The 25536-nt window shown below is 43.9% G+C and overlaps 1 long non-coding RNA gene across 1 annotated transcript in view; it reads left to right on the top strand.

Moving 5' to 3' along the window:
- Nucleotides 1-25536, top strand: part of LOC310665447 — a 434943-nt gene that overhangs the window by 42909 nt on the left and 366498 nt on the right. The window lies entirely within an intron of this gene.

Raw genomic sequence — 25536 nt, 5'->3', positions numbered from 1 at the left:
CACCCACAACATTTCTTTTATGAAATTCGGGACGTCCTAAGGAAAAGCAGTTAGAAAGCACGTCAAAATACAAGTAGAGAAATAGGTACCGCTCCGGCGGGAAGGTAAACGGCGTTTCCGTGCGCTGCTCTGGTTTGCCAGAAGTGGCTTAGTCTTGCTGGCCACATGACCCGGAAGCTGTACGCCGGCTCCCTCGGCCAATAAAGCAAAGGAAAAGTGGAACATTTTGGGATCAAATCAGAAACTGGGATGGCTTATTATGTAAATCCTGGACTGTCACTGGAAAATAGGGACATTTGCGGGGTCTGATTCCTCCCATATAAATGACTGGCTATAGCAAGTCAATGGTGGTGTGTTTTACATTTTGGTCTGCCCAGTACCTGCGCATGTTAACAGTCACCTTCTTGATGTACAAAAGTTGTTTCCTGACTGCATTGTGGTGATTTTTTTTTTTTAAAAAAACACCACCACCATGCATAACACTATGACCTCTTCAGTCATAGGTAAAGGTAAAGGGACCCCGACCATTAGGTCCAGTCGCGGACGATTCTGGGGTTGCAGCGCTCATCTCGCTTTATTGGCCAAGGGAGCTTCCGGGTCATCATGACTAAGCCGCTTCTGGCGAACCAGAGCAGCGCACAGAAACGCCGTTTACCTTCCCGCTGGAGCGGTACCTATTTATCTACTTGCACTTTGTGCTTTCGAACTGCTAGGTTGGCAGGAGCAGGGACCGAGCAACAGGAGCTCAGCCAGTCGCTGGGATTCAAACCGCTGACCTTCTGATCGGCAAGCCCGGGGCTCTGTGGTTTAACCCACAGCACCACCCGTGTCAGTCATAAGGTCAGCCAAAAATAGATATGGCATGATGGTTTTCTGGTGTGCTGCCTTGTACGATTCTCCCTTCATATGGGAACACTATATGAACCCCACCTTTCCCTTCTGTTTCCTCGACGGATGCCTCCCTTCATTTTCATTTTCTGTGAGTTCATGGAACTGTTAGTTGGTTATATGCCAGAGTTAAAAGAAAGGTTTAGCCTAGAAAATAAGGGGAGGGGAGCTAATGGATTCCTAATGATGTTCTAGAGTTGTTCATCAGGAATTGCTTCCCTTCTCCCTTTCATTTGACCTTTCCCCCTTCCCTTGGTGCTGTTCTACAGAAGAAAACGATACCATGGAAATGTTAATTAAAACACGGACCGTTCTGTTCCACGCCGAATCATGATTTATGATAGTTTCCTCAAGTGTTGGGCGTTTTATTGGAGGTTTGCGTTGTTTATTTGCGAGTATACCTGAGCTCTGCCACTCTCTTTGTCTAATGAATTAAACATTTGAATCCTGAAAGAAAAAACAAGGAATTAAGATAAAGCCCCACTTTATCCTCAGCTAACAGTGTAGCCCATCTATTGATGGACTAAATCTGAAACTAAAACACTTGTCTGAAAAACTGGTTTCTCTGGAGATGACCTTTGAGGGTCAAATTGTCCATCAGCCGTCGGCTGTTATAACAACACAAAGCTGTAAATTTGGAAATCAAAAAGTTCTATTTACTCTCAGAAATGTAAAAGTGAGATGTGGAGAGTCCGCACAGGAGAGCCAGCTATCCCAAGGGGAAGCTCTCACTCTCAGTCATCCTGCCAAGTGCAAAGGAGGTATTGTCTCACATCAGATGCAAATGTGTGGTAGAATGTGTGAGGGAAGTTTTGCTATTCAAATGCACACTGGGGACTCAGCTATACAGCTGCAGATATAACATTTTAAGTGCATTATACAAATGCGACAGTAGAGGGCGCTGATGATGCAATGGCAAATTCTATCTATCTATCACAGTAATGATGTATGGAAGTGAGAGCTGGACCATAAAGAAGGCTAATCGCCGAAGAATTGATGCTTTTGAATTATGGTGCTGGAGGAGTCCCATGGACTGCAAGAAGATCACGCCTATCCATTCTTAAGGAAATCAGCCCTGAGTGCTCACTGGAAGGACAGATCATGAAGTTGAGGCTCCAAGACTTTCGCCACCTCATGAGAAGAAAAGACTCCCTGGAAAAGACCCTGATGTTGGGAAAGATTGAGGGCACAAGGAGAAGGGGACGACAGAGGACGAGATGGTTGGACAGTGTTCTCAAAGCTAGTAACATGAGTTTGACCAAAGTGCAGGAGGCAGTGGAAGACAGAAGTGCCTGGCGTGCTCTAGTCCAGGGGGTCACGAAGAGTCAGACACGACTAAATGACTAAACAACAACAACATCTATCACAACTTTTTTTTGTAAAAAAAGCATTTTCACAGCGTTTGTTATATCTGTGTAGATTCAGCCTGGGTCACATCCATGCCATACATTTTAAGCACTATTATGGTGTTCCTACAGCTATGGAGAACACTGGGAACTGTAGTTTGCTAACTGATTTCACAGAACTTCAGTTCTATTATTATTTTATGTAATTCACAGTGCCCTTGATGAACAACAGCTCCCAGGATTCTCCACAACTGTTAAAGCGCTATAATAGTGCTTAAAATGTATGGTGTGACCACAACACCATACAGCTTGACCACCTTGAGTGACCACAACACCATATTTAGCATTTATATAATTGCTGCCAGTGTGTCTCTGCATGTATTTGAGATGGAATGCATTTATATTTGGCTGGGAGAAGCATAATTAGAAACTTGCAGTCTAAACGAAAAGGGAGGGGGAACCCCAAGAAGATAATAGTTGACAGGGAACCCATACTGAGGGTGGACGCAGCTTCTTAAAATGTTCTGCTCATAAATGCATATATGTGGAAATAAATTTGGAATACCTGCTTTTAGCACTAAATGATCATGCACCTAGGAAACACAGCCACAGTTACACCCCAAACCCTGGCATTAGATCTTGTTTTCCACAGCCTGCCATTTAAGAAACATGCAAATTGCTTAAAGGGAGATAAATCTGTTTTAGTGTTATCTATCCTATCATTGGGGCACGGGTGGCGCTGTGGGTAAAAGCCTCAGCGCCTAGGACTTGCCAATCGCATGGTCGGCGGTTCAAATCCCCACGGCGGGGTGCGCTCCCGTCGTTCGGTCCCAACGCCTGCCAACCTAGCAGTTCGAAAGCACCCCCGGGTGCAAGTAGATAAATAGGGACCGCTTACCAGCGGGAAGGTAAACGGCGTTCCGTGTGCTGCGCTGGCTCACCAGATGCAGCTTGTCACGCTGGCCACATGACCCGGAAGTGTCTGCGGACAGTGCAGGCTCCCGGCCTATAGAGTGAGATGAGCGCACAACCCTAGAGTCTGGCAAGACTGGCCCGAACGGGCAGGGGTACCTTTACCTTTACCTTATCCTATCATTATTCGAGATTGTAGCAGTGTTGTTGTTCTTAAAATTATTCCAGTGGGGCATTTTTAATTCCATATATTTGGCACTTTGGATGATCTGGTTACTGCTGCTCAATGAACCTCAAATTGCTTACCTATATCCAGTGCTTTCCCCCCCTAAAAAAATATTTAAAGGTAAAGGTAAAGGTACCCCTGCCCGTACTGGCCAGTCGTGTCCGACTCTAGGGTTGTGCGCTCATCTCACTTAAGAGGCCGGGAGCCAGCGCTGTCCGAAGACACTTCCAGGTCACGTGGCCAGCGTGACGAAGCTGCTCTGGCAAGCCAGCACCAGAGCAGCACACAGAAACGCCGTTTACCTTCCCGCTATAAAGCGGTACCTATTTATCTACTTGCACTTAGGGGTGCTTTCGAACTGCTAGGTGGGCAGGAGCTGGGACCAAAAGACAGGAGCTCACCCCACCACGGGAATTCGAACCGCCGACCATACGATCGGGAAGTCCTAGGCACTGAGGTTTTACCCACAGCGCCACCCGTGTCCCCCCAAAAAAGTCTTTAGGGGTACTCTTATTTTGACTCAAGCAAATCACCATTTTATACTTCAAATGGGGGAAAATAAATACAGTAAATGGACAAAAGTACAAAGATCATGCATTGCCTCATGTCCTACTCATATTGGAATACTGCCCTTCAACGAGGCCAAGCTTTCATCAGTAAAACACTACACATCCACATTCCACACTGCTTCACATATTAAAAGCTCGCTTCCGTCTAAGACTCAGGAAACACCAGGAAAGGAAAGGAAGCCACCATTGGAGGTGGTAAGAATGAAACTGACCAATCGCCATGCTAGATGCCAACTCCTACTTCACACATTAAACACTCGCTTCTGTCTGAGACTCAGGAAACACCATGACAGAAAATAAAGCTGCCATCGGGTGTAGCAATGGAACTGACGATTCACCATGCTAGAGAAGAAACTTTACATTTAAAAAAAAATTTGGTTGCTTCTTTTCCCGTTAGATTCACAAAATGTTTAGGGGTACGCGAACCCCTGTGTCCCCCCAGAACAAAGCACTGCCTACATTAAAGCGATGAGATGTCGGGAGTGAAGAGGGGATGTATTTCTCCTTGACACAAATTGGAGGGGAAAATATATTGACATATGACAAACTACTGCTTGAAATTAAAATGTGTGCCTTTACCAAGGAAGCAGTGTGCTGGTAGCACAGCATGCCATTGAACTGTGTCAGGTTCACAAAAAATAAAAGTTTACTCATGAATTTATTCCAGCAAACTCAACAGTTTTGAGATTATATGGTGAGAAATGTTTGTTTGCTACTGGATATACTTATATCAGGTAGCTTCCGCTAAAATTGGCTTTAGATATTCCTTTATGACACAAGGAACTGGGAACATGTTTGCCATGTAGCACTGTTTTCTCACATACCTGCAAATATATTTATTTATTTATTTTATTGCCCAAGATTTTATTGCCTGGCAGTTCTCAGGAAGTCACCCAACCAGGCTCTCACCAGATCCAGACTTGCTTAGCCTCATCATGGTGGTGGCCTCATGTGCCTTACCAGAACATATACCTTGGTACACATGAGACATGTGTATATGTTGGTGTAAAAATAAAAAGAAGTTACTGATTCACACTTGCATGCATGAAAGAGTTAACCGGGCCTGGCTCAAAGTTCAGGTTGCAAGTGGGCGTGGCTTACCAGGCTCTTGGTAGCCCCTGATCTCCCCTTCTCAGTCTTTTTCTATTTATGCTTCCTGGAACAATCAAAGAAGGAGCCATGCTGCCATGGATGCCTGCAAGTGAACTGAATTTCTCCAAAATGAAATTTTACAGCCTGCATCTTTGCTAATGGAAAGATTGCATGACCCTTTTTTTGTAAGGAAACCAAATTATTTTCTTTTAAAGTCATTTGGAACCTTTTCTTCTTCTTTGTTTTACTGCCAGGGAATGGAGACTTGTCTGATGTAACTTCTGGAAAATCCGAGTAAAACATTCACTTACTTGCAAACCTAAGTGTCTGTGATTTATTCTAGCCTAAGTATTTTAGTGGGGAATGTTTGTTTAATGGTAGATGAGGTCAGATGAAAAAAATCTAACCAAGTTTTAATGTGTTTGATAGTAATCTCCATCAAGAGTAACTCTGCTACACGTGAGTAAGAATCTTTTTTCCAAACCGCTCCAGGATATATGGCAGGTAGACACAATCAGTTCTGGATCCTTGGTGAGATAGGTAGCTAGAAATGTGTGTTTGCCATGCCTGTGCTATGGCTGGACTTAGGTCGTGCCCTAAACTTTTAAAATCTGTTGTGCAAGAGCAGTTGTCCTGAAAACTGTGTGCTCTGCCCTGTAATTTCACATTCAACACATTTCATTTCCCATTTCTCCCTGTTGGAACTTTGAGAAAATGCAATTCCAGAACTGGCGTATCTTTAAGCTGTTCCACATTTCCAGGGAAATTTATTATACATTTCAGTCCTTCTACTTTCTGATTCGAGGACAGAGACCAAGGAAATATGGAAAGCCTTTAATCTGTTGAGTTTACACACATTTGGGGGAGGGGGGAACGAATGGAAAAGAATCAAACAAAATGGTTACTTCTGCACTTTTAAGAGAACAAAAAGCCTTAGGAAACATTATTAGCATTTATGAGCCGGTGGAATTGCCACTTTACTTAGCTTTATCACAGTGCTGCCGTGACCAATAATTCAGCTTCTATCTTCATTAATGTGGTTTTGTTTTATGGAACCAATTCAGCTTGCAGATGCTTGCCATATCACAAACACGAGGAAAGAATTGCTATTGCTTCCCCCACCCCACTTATTATATTAGATAATTATGCCTCAGTACATGAGATGAATAAGACACCTCCCTTCTTTCATTTTCTTTAGTCACTAAAGCGCTAACACTTTGCATATTTCTTCCGGCTCAATTCTGTGATCGCTGAAACCAGAGTTTGCTGGAAGAAGGTGCATTTTTTCTGCTTAGCTCAATGGCATAAGTTCATTAATGTGCAAGACAACCTTATAAGATCAGGACTTCTTCAAAGAACAGCAGAAAGTGGGGGCAGTGTTGGTGTTGACCTTTAAAGCGCTAAACGGCCTGGGCCCAGTATACCTGAAGGAGCGTCTCCACCCCCATCGTTCTGCCCGGATGCTGAGGTCCAGCGGCGAGGGCCTTCTGGCGCTTCCCTCATTGCAAGAAGCAAAGCGACAGGGAACAGGGGAGAGGGCCTTCTCGGTAGTGGCGCCCGCCCTGTGGAACGCCCTCCCATCAGATTCCAAAGAGATAAACAACTACCTAACATTTAGAAGAAATCTGAAGGCAGCCCTGTTCAGGGAAGTTTTGAATGTGTGACATTTTAATGTATTTTTAATCTTTGTTGGAAGCTGCCCAGAGTGGCTGGGGAAACCCAGCCAGATGGGCGGGGTACAAATAATAAATTATTAATTATTAGGGACGCGGGTGGCGCTGTGGGTAAAAGCCTCAGCACCTAGGACTTGCCGATTGAAAGGTCGGCGGTTCGAATCCCTGCGGCGGGGTGCGCTCCCGTTGCTCGGTCCCAGCGCCTGCCAACCTAGCAGTTCGAAAGCACCCCTAAGTGCAAGTAGATAAATAGGTACCACTTTATAGCGGGAAGGTAAACAGCGTTTCCGTGTGCTGCGCTGGCTCGCCAAAGTAGCTTTGTCACGCTGGCCACGTGGCCCGGAAGTGTCTGCGGACAGCGCTGGCTCCCGGCCTCTAGAGTGAGATGAGCGCACAACCCTAGAGTCTGTCAAGACTGGCCCGTACGGGCAGGGGTACCTTTACCTTATTATTATTATTATTATTATTATTATTATCATCATTATTACCATCATTATTATCATCATCATTATCATCATTATCATCATTATCATCATTATCATCATTATTATTAGGGTCTGCCCACAGTCCTACAAGAATGTATTGGAAGTGGAGATTTAGACTCTGGCAGCAAAGGACATGTATGAAAAAATGTAAACACATTTGTTTTTGTAGTGTCTTGGCTCTCTAGCTCAGACTGCCGTCTGAAATTGTGCAGCTAAGTGTACTTATCACATGACTTGACCGGCTGGTACAGAAAGCTTATTTCAAAAATTCCGAAAACTGCACCATTCTTCAGCCACGTAGAAGCAATTCTAAGTTCCAACCACACCCCTACGGGGAATATTTGTATGTTCCCATTATTTTCACATGCAACCTATGACTTCTTGGCTTGATGAATACATTTTCTTCTGAGGTTAATATATGCAAGACATGCTCACCTTCAATGGGATAATTCATTGCCTATTTGCAACACATTTTGTTTCTAAAGAAAATCAAGCATCCCCCGAGTCTTTAGTCTTTGGGAGTGAGGAATCCATTTGCATCTGTATCTTTGAAGATATAATTGCTTGCCAATTATCACAGCTCTGCAAATACATATATCTTAATTTATTACCACTCAGACACCCTTTTATTTGTGTATGTGTATATATATAGAGAGAGAGAGAGAAAGTGAAACCTCCCTAATATTTCTACAGTGCTTTTCTTGGCTTAAGCTTTGGGAACGTTTCTCAAAAATTACTGTTTCAATAATTGTCCAGTGGTTCGTAGCAGACGTGACTCCACAGTTATGTGGAGGCCTTCAGCCTCGAAGGGACTTTGGAGCATGCCCTGAAACATCTGGGACTTTAGTTTTGGCTATGGAGTATGGGCTGACCTGCCGACAAGGAATAAAGGAACTGTCAAGATGGAAGTAAAGTGTAAGCATAAATTTGAAGAAGACCTGCAGATGGGACATGGAGAAGAGTTAAGAGCCTCAGATAGAAGATCACCAGGCTGATGGGTTATGTAGAACTGATAGAAAGGACTGACAAAATCCGAGACCAGGGAGAAGAGATGGTGGAAGAAGATTGGGGGGGGGGATTTAAAAATCTATTTAGAGAAATATTGTAAAATTAATGAATGTTGGGAAATGTTGGAATGAAATTACATGACTTTAGTAGAAATATTATAAGGAGTTAAGTATAAATAAACTTTAAGGTTTTGATGATAAGATAAGGTAAAAATAAATTAAGATAACTAAAAGATAGAAAGCAGTGAAAGATGGAAAGGATTTGCTGATATAATTAACAACTGGAATACAAAAATGGGAGGTGTGAGGAGGTCGAGGAAATAAGTTAATGAAAGACAAGGATTTTGATATATTGTTTTGTTTGATATATTTTGTGTGTGTGTGTTTTGATGTATTGTGGGGTTTTTTTTGCTTTTTTTCTATGTTTTTTTTTATTCTTCCCCCCCCCCTCTTTGCTTTTCTCTTTTTTTTCCTTTTTGTGTAACTTTTAAACTTCTAATAAACATTATTATTTTTTTTTAAAAAAAGGAAACATCAATCTCCATCTTTCTCATAAATGCACCACACATCTTATTGGTGTTCAGGAAATCCTACGTTTGCAACTGTCCAAGCCGCTACTTGCTTTGGGAAGACAGTGTATTTTATGGGAAAGCACATGGGTGGAGAAATGATTTAATCATATATTTATTTTAACCAATTCTTTGCCACTTCACATTACCAAAGGAATCACTTACTGGCATACAGCCTGTCTTAAATAATCAAGGGCAACTAAGCAAAATATTGAAAGAAACCATTGCAAATGAGAATAATAACTTTACGTTTGAAGTTGCTGACTTTGTTTTAGGATTTTGCTCCAGGAAATAAACTGCTGCAGGGGCAGGATTAAAACAGCAGGTGGGCAGGATTAGACCTCCAGACTTTGGACATGCCTGATCTAACGAGACCATTGATCCATAAAATGAAAGCGATAATCAATGTACTGTACTATAAAATAAATAAGGCAGTTTTGTAGAATATTGTATGTATGTATAAATAAATAAATAAATAAATAAATAAATAAATATCGACAGTATTGTAGAATTTTATATATATATATATATTTCTTACCTGCAATGATGCAATGATGATAGTCATTGTTTGGATGTGGGGCTTTTATCCACTTCCACAGTCACGCAATCAATCAATCAATCAATCAATCAGTAACTGAACTGGGTTCCACACAGTTACAAAAACAAATTAACAACAACAAAAGCCTCAAAAGCAAAAAGGCAAAATAAATAGCAAAAACAAAGGTGCCAAATTTGATCCGTTCAGGAAGTCGGTTTGACTTCTGAAATGTTCAAAAACCAAGGCGCAGCTTCTGATTGGTGCAGGTGCCTGGAAACAATAGCTGACAGCTGCGTCGGACATTTGGCTTCCGAAAAACATTAGAAAACTGGAACACTTACTTCTGGGTTTTCAGTGTTTGGGAACCAAGGCATTTGAGTACCAAGGTGCCACATATAATAAGAATTATATGTCACGGGGGAAGGGGGTATTAGGATTTTAGAAATGCTTAGGTGGGGCATAGCCAAAAAAAGGTTGGGAACCACTTATCTAGGGCAATACATCATCATACAGAAGCAGAACCACCCTCTCCCCACATCTCATCTAGATAGGGTCTTATTCTATACCAGTTCAGTCTCTCAAACTATACAATCCAGAGACTCTCTCTCTGGTTTACAGAGAGCAAAGCACACAGAAATTTAGTTTACTTTCCAGTAATGCACCACGCCTCCTCCATCCCTAGGCGGACTCAAGCCAATCCACCTATCTGCTTTGGTTCCGAATTCAACAAAGACGCCTCGATAAATACTGATGTACAACTGAAAAGCGAGATAATGCAACCACAATGCTTAAGCCGGCAAACAAACAACAGAACCTGAAAGAGGTGAGCGGATAATCCAGAGTTCCATGGAGAAATCACAAATACAGGAGTGCAATTTAGTTCTTCATTAAGGCCAACAGGTGCCAAAGGGAGATAACCCCCCAAAACAGCATGCAGGAGGAGGTTGAGGGAGGATGGAGGATTGTTCTGCCTGGCAAGCAGCAATGCTTGAACAGACGGAACGTTTATCCTACAACGGCACTGAATTCCATCCATATTCTTTTCTATTTGAAAGTTTTTGTCTTTTGGTCTGGGAGGGCGTTGAATGGGCCCTCACCTACAGAATGCCACCAGAGTGAGAACTAGGCCTGAGTTTGCTGGGCTAAATATGCATTTCCACAAATGAGAGAACAAATGTTTTTAAAGGAAACAGAACGTGCCAATAGTAAGGTAATGTAAAGGTAAAGGACCTCTGGCCAGTTAAGAAGCGTCAAAGGCAACTATTGGGTTGCGGTACTCATCTCGCTTTCAGGGAGCTGGTGTTTGCCCATGGATAGCTTTCTAGGTCATGTGGCCAGCATGACTAAACCGCTTCTGGTGCAACGGGACACCGTGACAGAAACCATAGCACATGGAAAGGCTGTTTACTTTCCCGCCACAGCAGTACCTATTTATCTACTTGCACTGGCATGCTTTCAAACTGCTAGGTTGGCAGGCGTTGGGACAGAGCAATGGGAGCTCACGCCGTCGTGGGGATTTGAACCACCAACCTTTCGATTGGCAAGCCCAAGAGGCTCAGTGTCAGGAGTGCATGCAGAAGCCAGGCCCTGTGACAGGTAGGGCCTCGCAGGACTGGGGCCTTCCTGAGTTTGGCCTGGAAGGGCAAGGTGCGACCACACAGGTGAGGCTTGACAGAAGACTTGTAGCACCTGGTGGCAAGGGCTGGTGCCACAGCAACATGCTACCCACTTAGCTGTGTTTTCGCTTCCTGACTCCTGGTATCCTGACTCTTGGACGCTTGGCTTCCTGACTCCTGGTTTCCTGACCCTTGGGCTCTTGGCTTCCTGATTGCTGGTTTCCTGATTCATGGACTCTTGGCTTCCTGACCCCTGGATTGCTGACCCTGGACTTCTGATTCCTGTTTCCCAACCTCTACCACAGTCCCACAGGACTCCGACTGCCTGTAACCTGGACCGTGACACTCAGTGGTATAGGTAAAGTAAAGGTAAAGGTACCCCTGCCTGTACGGGCCAGTCTTGACAGACTCTAGGGTTGTGCGCCCTTCTCACTCAAGAGGCCAGGGGCCAGCGCTGTCCAGAGACACTTCCGGGTCACGTGGCCAGCGTGACATCGCTGCTCTGGCGAGCCAGAGCCGCACACGGAAACGCCGTTTACCTTCCCACTAGTAAGCGGTCCCTATTTATCTACTTGCACCCGGGAGTGCTTTCGAACTGCTAGGTTGGCAGGCGCTGGGACCGAACAACGGGAGCGCACCCCGCCACAGGGATTCGAACCGCCGACCTTTCGATCGGCAAGCCCTAAGTGCTGAGGCTTTTACCCACAGCGCCACCCGCGTCCCTATATGGTATAGACCACATCGCTAATTCCTTCCAACAATATATAGGAAAAGGACCTCAAGTTTCTAAAGCTTAAACTACTGTAGTTAGAAGGAAGCTTTTCCATGAAGTTATCTCAGATGAAAAGAACACCAGCAACTCCATAACAAACAATGTTCCCCAGCTAATTTTGCTGGGCGGTTTCAATTTGGAATATTACTTTCATATTAATTCCCCATTCGGGGAGAGGAAGAAGGGGAGTGTTATGGAAATTTAGTGAAATACTAATAATATCTAACTTCATAAAAAGATCCTTCAACAATGACAAAGGGAAGTCTTCTTTTTAAAAAGAAAGTTTAAAAAGCACTATTAATACCCAAGAAACAGCATTTTGAAGCTAAGATAGCCCTAATTTATTTTAAGCCTTCAATCATGCTGAAAGGTTTTTGCATATAAAAGGCTTTTGTAATATTTTCTGTCTTTGCTCGTAGGCTCAGTTGCTTTGATTCAGTAAACTGTGCTAAGATGGGGATGGGGTGGGGAATAAGATATTTTACACAGATATGCAGAAGAGGAAATAAACCCTTCTTAGTACTGTGCCTCTAATGGGGATTATGGCTACAGATAGTGGTTTCTTGGGAGCAAAACAAACCACAGTCCTGGTTTGGACTTAACCCTAAGTCCAGGGATCATGGTTTGTTTTCCTTCCAGCAATAGCAAGGAAGAACAATGTGGCCCAGATGGGCATATTCACTGTGACTTACTGTGATGTGTGAAAGGTGCTCATAGGTGCGGCGCTGGCTAGATGGGTTCCCAAGGGCCTCTATCTGTGAGTTAAGATGGGTGGATATGCCAAATTGGGTTTCTTTCCATTTCCAATTTTTCGAGGATTAAGTTCAGTTCTCCTTGTTTCCAAATTGGTTTGTGTATTTGTTTGTTTGTTTGTTTTTTTACAAAAGTCATCATGAAAATTCACCAGCATTTTAGTTTTAATTTATTCTCATATAGACATTCTTGTTTGCAATTTTCTGTTACAAGTATAAGGCATTTTGTTTATATTTTGAATTTTTGAAAAAAGATGTGACCCATATATTGTATTGGCCAGAATATAAGTCTCACCCCCCCCCCCAATTCCAACTGTGAAAAGTTAAAGTGTGGCTTAAATTTGTGACCTAACAAAAATTGGCTTTTTTGATATCACTGCTGAAACAGGCATACGGTAAAACGGAGCGGATGTGAGTGCCTGCAGAATTTTAAGGGAGCAGCTTATATTTGGGTAATGTCTTTCTCTCCCCCCCCCCCCCTGAATTTTAAAGATGCGGCTTATATTCGGGTGTGGCTTATATTCAGGTGTGGCTTATATTCAGGCCAATACAGTATTATATCTACATGCTTAAGGCCTCTAAAGGTCTTAATCTGGTCCTGGGTTGATGTACTGCTAAGCTAAACCCGAAGAGCAGTCAAAACAGGAAATATTTTTCAAAAAGTGAAATGAAGAGAGATATATAAGGGGTGTGCATACGATTTGGATGAATCCCAAATTTTGATGTGAAGCAAAGTGCGTCAGAGGGGTTTGGGAGTGGAGGGGAAGCAGGGATCTGTATGACACAACTCAGACATCAAATGAGTGTTTGCTGAAAGCAAAGATAATATCTCTAAGCTCACTACTATGTTGTGATTAGGTGATGGAGGAAGAGAGAGCAAGTATTGTAGTGTGGATGGGGCAGAGAGAGATCTCCTTTGTGACTGACATGCCAGTCTTGTAACCAGAGGGAATGATTTTACCCGGAAAAAGAATCCCTTTTAGTTTTTCTCACCCCCAAAATCCATTTTAAAGCTAGCAAGCAAAAAAGCCCCTGGGCCTATTTATCTGTTATTTGGCAGTTTACAAGAGCATCTCTCTCATGCCTGCCATTTTAAACCTACTGCCTAGAGAAGGGGTGAACATGCTTGCAAATTTCATTGAGTTGCACTCTAAAATAAGAAACTTGTAGGTCTTCCCTTAAAAAACAACAACAACCAGACTTTAAAGGTGCCCAGAACAAAAGCTTCTGGACTAGTCTGCATCTAAGTTGACTGGACTAATATGCATCTAAACTGGTATTTATCCAGCTATTTCTATCAAAAGGTGGGGAAGTTATAGCTGTTTTGTTTTTCGGGTTTTAATTCCAACAATGAAGGGGTAGGGAAATGAATCAGACCTTGTGAAATGCCTTGGACCAAGACAGACTTTTTATCTCAACCACGAAACAGGGTACCAACCAAATCAGGTGGTTAATGCACACCCCTAAAATATATATATATATATATATATATATATTGAATAATATTTTATTAAAATTTTCACACTAAAGAAAAAGAAAAGTACAAATACAAAAAAGATTTAAAAAAAGACAATTAAAAACAATCCACTTTTTCTTAATATATCTTGCATTTGCTTGTTTCCCGGACCTCCCCACACCTCCCCTCTTTGTATTCCAATTCAGTTTATTTATTCAGCAAATCCTTTCCCTCTACCTTATCCTTATCTTGGTCTTAATATATTATGCCTTTACTTTTTCACCTGTTAGCATTCCATTTTTACATATTCCTTCCTACCGTTATTACTAAAAGCCCCTTAACCTCAATCCAGCATCATTCTAACATTCATTAATTTTATAATACTTCTGTAAATAATCTTTAAATTTCTTCCAATCTTCCTCCACCAACTCTTCTCTCTGGTTTCGGATTCTGCCAGTCATTTCCGCCAAAATAAATATTTTCTCCCCACCAATTAAATAGTGTTTCCTTTCCATATGACTTCATCCAGATGCCTCACGTAAACAAGTTGTGCAACATGGTCCAGAGAAAGCTTACACATCCCCTTTCAGCTGTCATGAAATCAGGACAGATTTAAATAAAGGTCTGCATTAAGTCTCCAAATGTTGCACAGAAGCAGTTGTTGGAATTATTTTAATTCTTTTGCAGATTCTGTATTGCGTGCTGAGGTCCCCCAAAACACCCTAACCCCAATAACTCACACATCACGCATCATTTTTGTTTTAAGGTTTTTGGCATAATTTTGGCCACAACTTTATTATCATACAAATTGTGGGTGGTTGCTTAGGCATTGGTTATGACTAGCTGTCCGTCCCCCCCCCCCCGCCTTGGGGTACAGCACTGACTCCCGGATTCCAGCGGGAGCTTATGCGGCCCGCACCCTACTCCAAGGGTTTGGACGAGAGGATGGTAAGCCCCTGAATTCCTTTAACGGAATTCCCGTGCAGCAGCAGCATTGGAGGGATAGGCACAGCCAATCCATACCCCTCCACCAACCAATTTTAACCAATGCCTAACCGCCAACCTTACAAGTTGTGACGATTTGCTACGCAGTAGGCAAAACCCAATTGGCACACACTAATCAGCCAAAAGGAAAAATTCCTACCAGGCCCCCGCACCAATGCGGACGACCCCCATGACAGGCATAGCAAGGTCAAAGCGCAAGCCCAATCAAGGGAGGGAGGGCGGGTGATCCGGTGCCCACAGCGAAAGAGAAAGGAAAATGCTGTGCACCTCGTTTAAATAACCTCTGTCCCCACCCCTAAATTGGCAACATCAAATTTACCCCAGTAACACCAGCCACCAATCCTATTCCATCCCCTTGAAACTAGCCTGCCTGGTAACCATGGGATGCTTTGTTTGGCCCCATCTGCAACACGTGCTCTCCTTTAACGAAAACACGCTTTGTAACCTTCCTCAGGCACCCTAGTGCTGAAGTCGTAAAGAGAAGATGGAGGAAGCAACGCGGTTTTATTTATGCATCTGGCTGCATTGCACCATCTCCCCTTGTGATTTCCTGGTTTTGAGTGCCTGAAAAGGATGTTTGAAGATACAGATGAAACCGGTTCTGTGTTTCTTTGCAGAAAATCCATTCCTGGCTGCGAGCAAAAGTGGCAGTGCAAATCCCTGACAGGAATGCACCTCCAGTCACAACATCTTAAGAATCCAGCTTCTTTTCTGAAGTTGCTGCATTCCTAATCTTCCATGCTCATTAAATTGTATGATGTTGTTATCCACACACTTGGGATTTTAGTTTACACGTTTCCCAATTAAGAAGCAAATGTCATCGGTGTGGGGCTAGATCAACAGATGTATGCTTACAAAAATATCCCTACCATAAATTAGGTATACAGCAGATGAGATGTGTGAAGATTAAGAAGGTAAAAAGGTAAAGGACCCCAGGATGGTTAAGTCCCTTCAAAGGTGACTATGGGGTTGTGGCATGCATCTCGCTTTCAGGCTGAGGGAGCCGGCGTTTGTCCACAGAGAGTTTTCCAGGTCATGTGGTCAAGCATGACTGTAATGGTTCTAGGGGTTGCTCGTGCGTAAGTTGCCTTTACTCCTGGCTAGGTTGCATGGTTGAACCCTTTCTGTCAGGACAGCCTCAAGTTCCATGGCTGCCTCAGTCGCTGGCAGAATCCATCAGTGGGCGTTTCTTAAACCGCTTCCAGCATAGAAGCTGTTTGACGCCCAGTCTCCTCCCCCGTTGCCTGCGCGAAAGTTTTCTGTGCAAGGTGGGTGTGGGCAATGGAGTACTAGTACCCTCTCCGCTGTTCTCCTGCGAAGAGTCCTGGAGCCACCTCTCCGATTCCTCTATCTCCTCCCCTTCTCCACTGGTGTTGCGCTGATTACCTTCCCCAGCGGATGGGCTATCCCTCCTCCTACTAGGACCTTCTCCACCATCGTCCGGGAGCCTCCTCTCCGCCTCCCGCTCCGATGGCAGTTCCCTGACAATGACTAAACCGCTCAAGGATGCTCAAACCTCCCATAGAATCATTGAGTTGTAAAGTTAGAAGGGACTCCAAGGATCATCTAGTCCAGGCTTCCTCAAACTCAGACCAACAGATGTTTTTGGACTACAGTTCCCATCATCCCTGACCACTGGTCCTGCTAGCTAGGGATCATGGGAGTTGTAGGCCAAAAAATATCTGGAAGGCCAAGTTTGAGGAAGCCTGATCTAGTCCAATCCCGTACAATGCAGCAATCTCATCCATGCCAGATGGCCATCCAGCCTCTGCTTAAAAACCTTCAAAGAAGCAGAGTCCACAACCTCCTTTGGGTGACTATTCCACTGTCAAACAGCTCTTCCTGTCAGAAAGTTTTTTTCTGAATGTTTAATTGGAATCCCCTTTCTTGTAACTTGAAGCCAGTGTCTCAAGTCCTACCCTCCAGAGCAGCAGAAAACAAGCTTGTTCCCTCTTCCATGTGACAGCCCTTGAGATATTTGGCTATCATCTGCGAGAAGTGAGGTTACAGGGAACCAGGCAGAGGGCCTTCTTGGTAGTGGCGCTCTCCCTGTGGAACGCCCTTCCATCTGATGTCAAGGAAATAAACAACTACCTGACTTTTAGAAGACATCTGAAGGCAGTCCGGTTTGGGGAAGCTTTTAATGTTTGATGTATCACAGTATTTTAATATTTTATTGGAAGCCGCCCAGAGTGGCTGGGGAAGCCCTGCCAGATGGGCGGGGTATAAATAATAATTTATTATTATTATTATTAGGATAGTTTTTAATGCTTGATGTTTTATTGTGTTTTTAATATTCTGTTGGGAGCTACGCAGGGTGCCTGTGGAAATCCAGCCAGATGAGCAGGGTATAAATAATAAATAATAAATAATTATATTACTATTTCCCAGATTCCTTCAGGCAACTTGAGGAAGAAGGTGCAGCAGAAGAAAGGAGGAGGACACAAGGGCTTGTGTTTAAAAAGTGTGCTTTTCTTACTGCCTTCAAGCATGCAAGCAAACAAACAAATCAAGACAGTTGCCCACTACTGTAACATAATGTAACCTGCAGCTGACACAACAGCAACTATTTTATAATGAAAGGAACAGGGGCAAGCTGTACACTTTGGTGCTTTCTGTTCATTGGGCATCTTCTGAAAATATGCCGCAAACACTATAGGAAACTCACAATGTTTTATTCCTGTTTTCTTTCAGTGTGAGCGTACGGAACTAGTGTCCTGGGCATTCCTGTAGCATGGCTGTTTTGCAGCCATCCTGTGGCAATGGCTTTTAATGTCACTGTTTGAACTCATCAGCCAGCTGACTGATAAAATGAGATGGGATTACCCTTTGGCAACCACTTTCCCCATTTCTGAATGAAATGACCTTCGGTGGGTGAAATTCGCAGCAATCTATTCTTTGCTGTGACCCCTGTGGTAGCAGAACTGGTGGCTCACATTATAAGTGGAATGTCTAAGTGCTCTGAGTCATCGTCTGACCAGAGAAGAAATGTCAATGTGTTCAAAGATAGAAGGCTTTGCACAAAGAACACAATGCAAAAAAAGGCTCAACGCTGTTCCAGAGATGAGCTAACAGGCGAGCCAGTTCATTCAGATTCATGGCAACACTGTGCTCCTCATTCACCTCCTTGATGCCACTGCCTTGCTAAGCACTTGCAATACATATGCATACGTACACCTCTCCTCATCTAGTTTAACAATGAAATGAAGGCATTTTCTGCTTTGATCATGGCAGTGGTAATATTTCATGCTTTGCACCTGTGGACTGCCAAGTATTTTGTCTCAGCTCTTTGAAGAAAATAATAATAATCAACCAGTGGCGTAGCGTGGGTTGTCAGCACCCAGGGCAATGCAAGTAATTTGCGCCCCCTAACCCGGGGCAAGGCAAGTAATTTGCGCCCCCCCCTGCACTGTCCCTCCCCCAGATAATCCCTCTCTCTCTCTCCGCACTGCACCGCACGCCTGGCACCCTCCCCTCCACAGTGGGCGGCGCCCGGCGGCTCGGATCCGATTCACACAGCCAGCACTGCAGTGAGAGAGAGTGAGTGAGCCAGGTAGGGGCAGAGAGCTGCGAGTGCCAGCGCCCCCCCCCCCGATGTTGCGCCCGGTGCGGCCAGCCCCCCCTGCACCCTCATGCTACGCCACTGTAATCAACCACTGATATGGTTTCTTTAAAAGGCCAGCGTACTTTTGTTATGGGGCAAAGGAAAGGAAAGTTAAACTGCACTGTTGCTATCTGCCCCTATTGGGGGGAATGTGGGAAGAATATTACACAATTTATTTGTCAATGGGCCAGATTCAGCTATTCCTTTCCATGATGTAGAAGCAAGTGCAAGGTTCCCTGCAAATGCAATAGGGCCTCCCCCTCTTCTCCTGCATGCCCTCTGCAACCACCACCCCCAAATCCACCCTGGAATTTTTGAGAGAGTGCCTATAAGAGCGCAGGGAGGAGAGGAGAGATAACTTTTGTCCAGCAAGTAGAATTGCTTGCCCTGATGCAACAGCTACATGGAATTCCACCTACTGTTTCTCTCAAAGCAGCCTGGAAATCTTGGTCTGGTGAAGGAGTGGGATCAGAACTCACTCACAGAGCACATGTTTTGCATGTAAAAATTATGGGATTCAGTCCATGGCAATCTCAGCAGCAGCAGCAGCTGAGATATATATATATATATCTATATATATATATCTATATATATATATATACACGTCCCATAGGACGCTCCGTCCCATAGGACGCACCTAGTTTTTTTGGGGGGGGGAATAAAGGATGTATACCTGGCGCGAGGGGCGCTCTGCTTCAGGGCACCCCGCCCGCCCGGCGGCAGGCTGCTATCCGCAGTGTGGGGAGCGCTGCAGGGAACTCCTGGAGGGCTCCCGACGCTGCGGATGTCTGCCCGGCGCGAGGAGCGCTCTGCTTCAGGGCGCCCGACGCTCCAGGAAGCAGGCTGCTATTCGCAGCCTAGACAGCCCTGCGGGAGCTCCCGCAGGGCTGCCTAGGGTGTGGGTGTGTTCCCGAAGCGCCGGGCGCTCTGCTTTCAGGGCGCCCGACGCTAGGGAAGCAGGCTGCTATTCTCAGCCTAGACATCCCTGCGGGACCTCCCACAGGGCTGCCTAGGCTGCAGATGTCTTCCTGAAGCCTGGAGAGTGAGAGGGGTCGGTGCGCACCGCCCCCCCTCTCTCTCCCCGCTTCAGCGAAAGCCTGCATTCGCCCCATAGGACGCACCCAGATTTCCCCTTCATTTTTGGAGGGGAAAAAGTGTGTCCTATAGGGCGAAAAATACGGTATATTTATACAACCTCAGCCTGGAGACCTTGGAGAGATGATTTCAGTCAAAGTGAATATCCCGGGATGGTTGGTCAAATAATCTGACCTGGTATATGGCAGCTTCCCAAATTCCAATTCTTAGTTAGTGAACCCTAGTTCCCCTCACAGAACAACAGCTCTCACTGGTGGGAAGGAATATCTATTATCAGTCAGCTGTTGATTAGCTAACCCAAGGCATGTTGGTTCTGCTGTAAGAATTCTGAAGTAAGATTCTGAAGGCCCATGCTAGGTGTTGCCAGGGTAGCACAGCTGATGTGGAAATCAGACATTGCATGGAATGGGATGTTTCCAATGGGAAACCCTTGATGCATTTTCTGTTGTGTTGGCTCTCCTGGCTTGCCATACCATGAACTGGCTGATACACATCATTTGGGTTTTTCATAATGCACTTTAGACAAGTTGTTTTTGTTGCACATCCTCTGGGTGGCCTCCTCTTTATGATACAGTTGTACCTCGGATTACAAACACCTCGGGGGTAAAAACACTTTGGGTTACAGACTCCGCTAGCCCAGAAGTAGTACCTCGGGTTAAGAACTTTACCTCAGGATGAGAACAGAAATCGTGTGCTGGCGGCCCCATTAGTTAAAGTGGCACCTCAGGTTAAGAACGGTTTCAGGTTAAGAACGGACCTCAGGAACGAATTAAGTTCGTAACCAGAGGTACCACGGTACTCTTAATTTTCCAAACAGCATTGGCTAGAGCTTCTACCAACATTTCATTCAAATGGAAATTCGGATTACATTGTAGGGGTTTCTCCTGCAGTCAAACATCAGGGTGTGAGTTCTCAACAGTGGGGTGGGTCCATACACCCCAAGGAGGTCAAACAGACTTCATCTAAATTCAACTTTTAGGTGCATTTTGAAATTGCCTGCCAACTATGACCTCACCTGGAGTACTTTTGATATTGCCTGCCAACTATGACCTCACCTGGAGTACTGTGTCCAGTTCTGGGCACCACAGTTCAAGAAGGACACTGACAAACTGGAACGTGTCCAGAGGAGGGCAACCAAAATGGTCAAAGGCCTGGAAACAATGCCTTATGAGGAACGGCTAAGGGAGCTGGGCATGTTTAGCCTGGAGAAGAGGAGGTTAAGGGGGGATATGATAGCCATGTTCAAGTATATAAAAGGATGTCACATAGAGGAGGGAGAAAGGTTGTTTTCTGCTGCTCCAGAGAAGCGGACACGGAGCAATGGATCCAAACTACAAGAAAGAAGATTCCACCTAAACATTAGGAAGAACTTCCTGACAGTAAGAGCTGTTTGACAGTGGAATTTGCTGCCAAGGAGTGTGGTGGAGTCTCCTTCTTTGGAGGTCTTTAAGCAGAGGCTTGACAACCATATGTCAGGAGTGCTCTGATGGTGTTTCCTGCTTGGCAGGGGGTTGGACTCGATGGCCCTTGTCGTCTCTTCCAACTCTATGATTCTATGATTCTATCAATTGAAGCATCAACATGATTCCAAGGGGAGCCAAAGGAGTTGTTTAAGACATGGGCCTTTTGCTTATCTCTAGCTCTGGTCGATGTCACCACTCCAGCAACCAAAGGGGTTTTCTGTTAACAAGGTTAAATTGATCCGAAGCACACAAGAACCACTTTGCTCGAATTGCTTCCCATGTAGATTGTGCATGAATATGTTCTCCTTCCTTGCGTCCTCCATCTAATAGCCAATTCTGTTCACGATGATGCCAGCTTTGCATCCTGTTGCAAATTCTGGAAGATGGGTGAATTTTATTTTTCAAAAGGTGGTTATTTGATGGGGAGACAAACCACACTTCACTCTTACTAAGAGCAAATGCAGTTTAGACATTTCACTGGCTGGTTACCTTGGGACTCGGTGTTGTGATTCTATGCACATTTATTTGAATGGAGGCTTTTTGACCTTTGCTTCCTTCTATGCATAGGACTGAGGTTCCAGTCACATGAGGAAAACCAAATGAAACCAAGCTTTTCATGACACCAACACTGGCACTCCCCCTGCGCCCCACCCCACCCGTAATGGCTGCAGTCATCAGATCATGTCTTCATGAACAGACAGCGTTAATTGCTATCATGAAGACAGATGATTCACTTCAGTTTTATGGCAGCACAACTGAGCACAAGACTCAGCCTATTTGTCTGCACACCATGAAGCAACATTGAAAGCCTGACACTTCATAGACCTCCAGCATGGATTCTGTTTACCATGCTGATCACATTCTTGAGTTGAACTTGTCCTCCAAACCATATTTAAGGTTTCTTTAGCAGAGGGCACCATGCTAACAGCCAATGCATATCTTGTTTATGTATTAAACGGCATCTGGAATGCTGTTTGTCCCCACAATGTCAACCCAGCCATACCCTTGGAAGCTCATTTGAAAAAAGACCATCTCCCTGACCCAAGTCCTTAGACCCCATCCATATTCATGACTGAGTATTCTTGGATGTTCAGAGGAGAGCTCAGCCAAACTTGCTGGTGGATTAAAGAAGATAGCTGTAATTGTTCCATCTAATTTGTTTGATCTTATGCTTTAGATCTCCAGCTATGCGGTGACTCAGAAATCCAATAAATGAATAAATAAAGTGAAACTAGAGTCCAACATGGCAGTGATTCCAGTGAATCAGATAAGAGACTTAAGAGGTTTCACTCAATGAGTTTCATTCATAGGTTTCCGTGGGACTTACTTTTCAGGCATAGAAGCTTCCAACTGCCTTGCATGGATAATACAGTCATTAATTTACATCACAGCATGACACAATGACTTATACAGTGAAGGAGATTGATGATGAGCAACACACTGATGGCCTCAGGCTCTTCCACACCACGGAAAGCTACAATTGCCTTCTCCTGTAGAAATCTGCCTAGGTTTTGAGATATTTTGGAAAGACTCTCTGCTCCGTCCCTCTGGTATCTATTGTTGAGGGCCTTTTCATTGATTCCCCCAACAACCCCATCACAATAAGGCAGTATTCACACACTAATTTTGCTGTTATATAAACTGTCCTTCTGTATGGACTGGCTGCGCTAAAACCATTGAGTTTTACTGCTGGTGTTCCCTGTGCCAGAAGACAAACAGAACTCTTCAGTTCTACAATTAGTCCCAAATTATTTCTGATTTCACAGGTATTAAGCTAAACAATCAAAGAGATACACATCATTTGGGTTTTTCATAATGCACTTTAGACGTATGAGGGAAATGTTTATAATCTGATGCAAACGGCACTCCTATCTCGCTGGCATTTGAAATGACAAACAACTGTGAGTCTAATGATGCAAAATATGTTTCTCTCTCTTTGAAGTCTGATGACATGCAATGCCTTTGAATATCCCCTGCTTAATTATATACTCCTTGCTGTGAAGAGTTACAAAGTGCAACATCCATGTTTGAGATTTCATTTCCCCCCTTTTTAATGGTGAAAATCTAAAAAAGACTAATGAAGTTTGCATGAGGGACAGAGACTTTCTGAACCAATGAATCGGAATCAGACCAATGCTCAAATGAAGCTACTTTAACAATAACACACACACACAACCATCCTACTCTTTGCTGCATTTAGCAAAGATTTGTAACACGTCAACAAGTGGCTATCCAATTACACAGAATTTAAAAAGGATGTCCCCAAATGACCTCTTCTGTGAACTATTCTGGCAAGCCTTGCATAACTGTCCTATATGGCTTTATTTGGTTTTATGATAAGAGAAAATAAGCGGAGGCTCTTTCTTTAGCAAGATCGGTGACTGGGAAAGTTCTAAGCAATCAAACAGAAAAACTGAAGACCAATTCATAAATTACCAATGTGTCATGAGTTTGATGCTTCCTGCTGGTGAGCCCCCATCAAATGGTTAACATGGAAGCTCTTAATATGTGGATCGCATGGTTACTTCCTCTCTTGGTGAACCCAAATAGTGGTGCATCACTGGTGCTGGGGGGTGAAGTGTAAACCGTCATTCCCTTAATAACAATAAATGATAATTTTATTATTTATACCCCACCCATCGGGCTGGGTTGCCCCAACCACTCTGGGCAGCTTCCAACACATGTAAAAATATAATAAAATGTCAGACATTAATAACAACAATCTGATCCAATACAAGAAGGTCACAATAACTTTAAGAAGGTCACAATAACTTTAAAATAAACAACACATCAAATAAAGCAACATTCCATTAGAATCTGTTAAATATAATGGTTAACAGTAAAATTAAATACCAGCAAATAGCAGTTTACATTTATAAATTGCAATAAAGAATAAGTAAACTTTATGGGACACAGGTGGCGCTGTGGGTTAAACCACAGAGCCTAGGACTTGCCAATCAGAAGGTCGGCAGTTTGAATCCCTGTGACGGGGTGAGCTCCCGTTGTTCGGTCCCTGCTCCTGCCAACCTAGCAGTTCGAAAGCATGTCAAGGTGCAAGTAGATAAATAGGTACCGCTCCTGCGGGAAGGTAAACGGCGTTTCTGTGTGCTGCTCTGGTTCACCAGAAGCGGCTTAGTCATGCTGGCCACATGACCCAGAAGCTGTACGCCGGCTCCCTTGGCCAATAAAGCGAGATGAGCACCGCAACCCCAGAGTCAGGCACGACTGGACCTAATGGTCAAGGGTCCCTTTACCTTTACCTTAAACTTTATTACACTATTTTTGTGATATGCAAACGACATGAGAAAACTTGCTATACTTGTTTGTATAACATTGTTCTTGTTTATAAAACCCAATCAAATAAATAGATAAATAAAAAATGAATGAGGGAAAAAAAGAATAACTAAACTTTAATCAATAAAAATAACGGCAAGTCACAATACCATAAAACATTTAAAAAACCCATGTACTCCACCCAACCCTCCTGTTTTTATTCTTATTTTTATTTTTTGCAATGGGGTAATGGCATGTGAATCTTGATAATGGCTTTTGAATTACCTTTAACTGTGGATTTTCGGCAGCCAACTGGCTCTAAGGTTTTCCCTTATTTCCTTTACTCATCCTACCTGCCATCTGTCCATCTCCATGCTCCTGACACCCAATAGCCAAGGCGGTGCTTTTGTTCTGGTGCTGTTTTGGAATTGAGCCTAATGTTATGGTGTGCAAAGGTAATCACACCCATTTCAGCTACCTAGGCTTCACCTTTCTGTACAATGTCATAGCTCTCCTGGCTCTTTGATGCTTTATAGGTACGTGCATTTACATTGCTGTTACGTATATCATTTGCCTGTTACTTTCAAAACAATAGTAGCTGTTTCACTTGGAGGCAGAGAAAGGCTTGTTACTCTAGCCAATTGCAGTTTTGGACAGCAAATCATAATGACACATGACTACATAACACCAGTCTTGAAAGACCAACATTGGCTCCCAGTACGTTTCCAAGCACAATTCAAAGTGTTGGTGCTGACCTTTAAAGCCCAAAATGGCCTTGGTCCAGTATACCTGAAGGAGCTTCTCCACCCCCATCATTCTACCCAGACACTGACGTCCAGCGCCAAGGGCCTTCAGGCGGTTCCCTCACTGCGAGAAGCCAAGTTACAGGGAACCAGGCAGAGGGCCTTCTCGGTAGTGGTGCCCGCCCTGTGGAACGCCCTCCCATCAGATGTCAAAGAGATAAACAACTACTTAACATTTAGAAGACATCTGAAGGCAGCCCTGTTCAGGGAATTTTTTTATGTGTGACATTTTAATGTATTTTTAATCTTTGTTGGAAGCGTCCCAGAGTGGCTGGGGAAGCCCAGCCAGATGGGTGAGGTATAAATAAATTATTATTATTATTATTATTATTATTATTATTATTATTATTATTTCATCACATTTAAATAGTATTTAGTATGGAACTGCAGCT

Source organism: Podarcis tiliguerta, assembly GCF_965153285.1.
Source record: "Podarcis tiliguerta genome assembly, chromosome: 1".
In the NCBI taxonomy this organism is placed as follows: Eukaryota; Metazoa; Chordata; class Lepidosauria; order Squamata; family Lacertidae; genus Podarcis; species Podarcis tiliguerta.
Note: the sequence above shows the minus strand (reverse complement) of the source record. Positions and strands in the feature narration are given on the sequence as shown.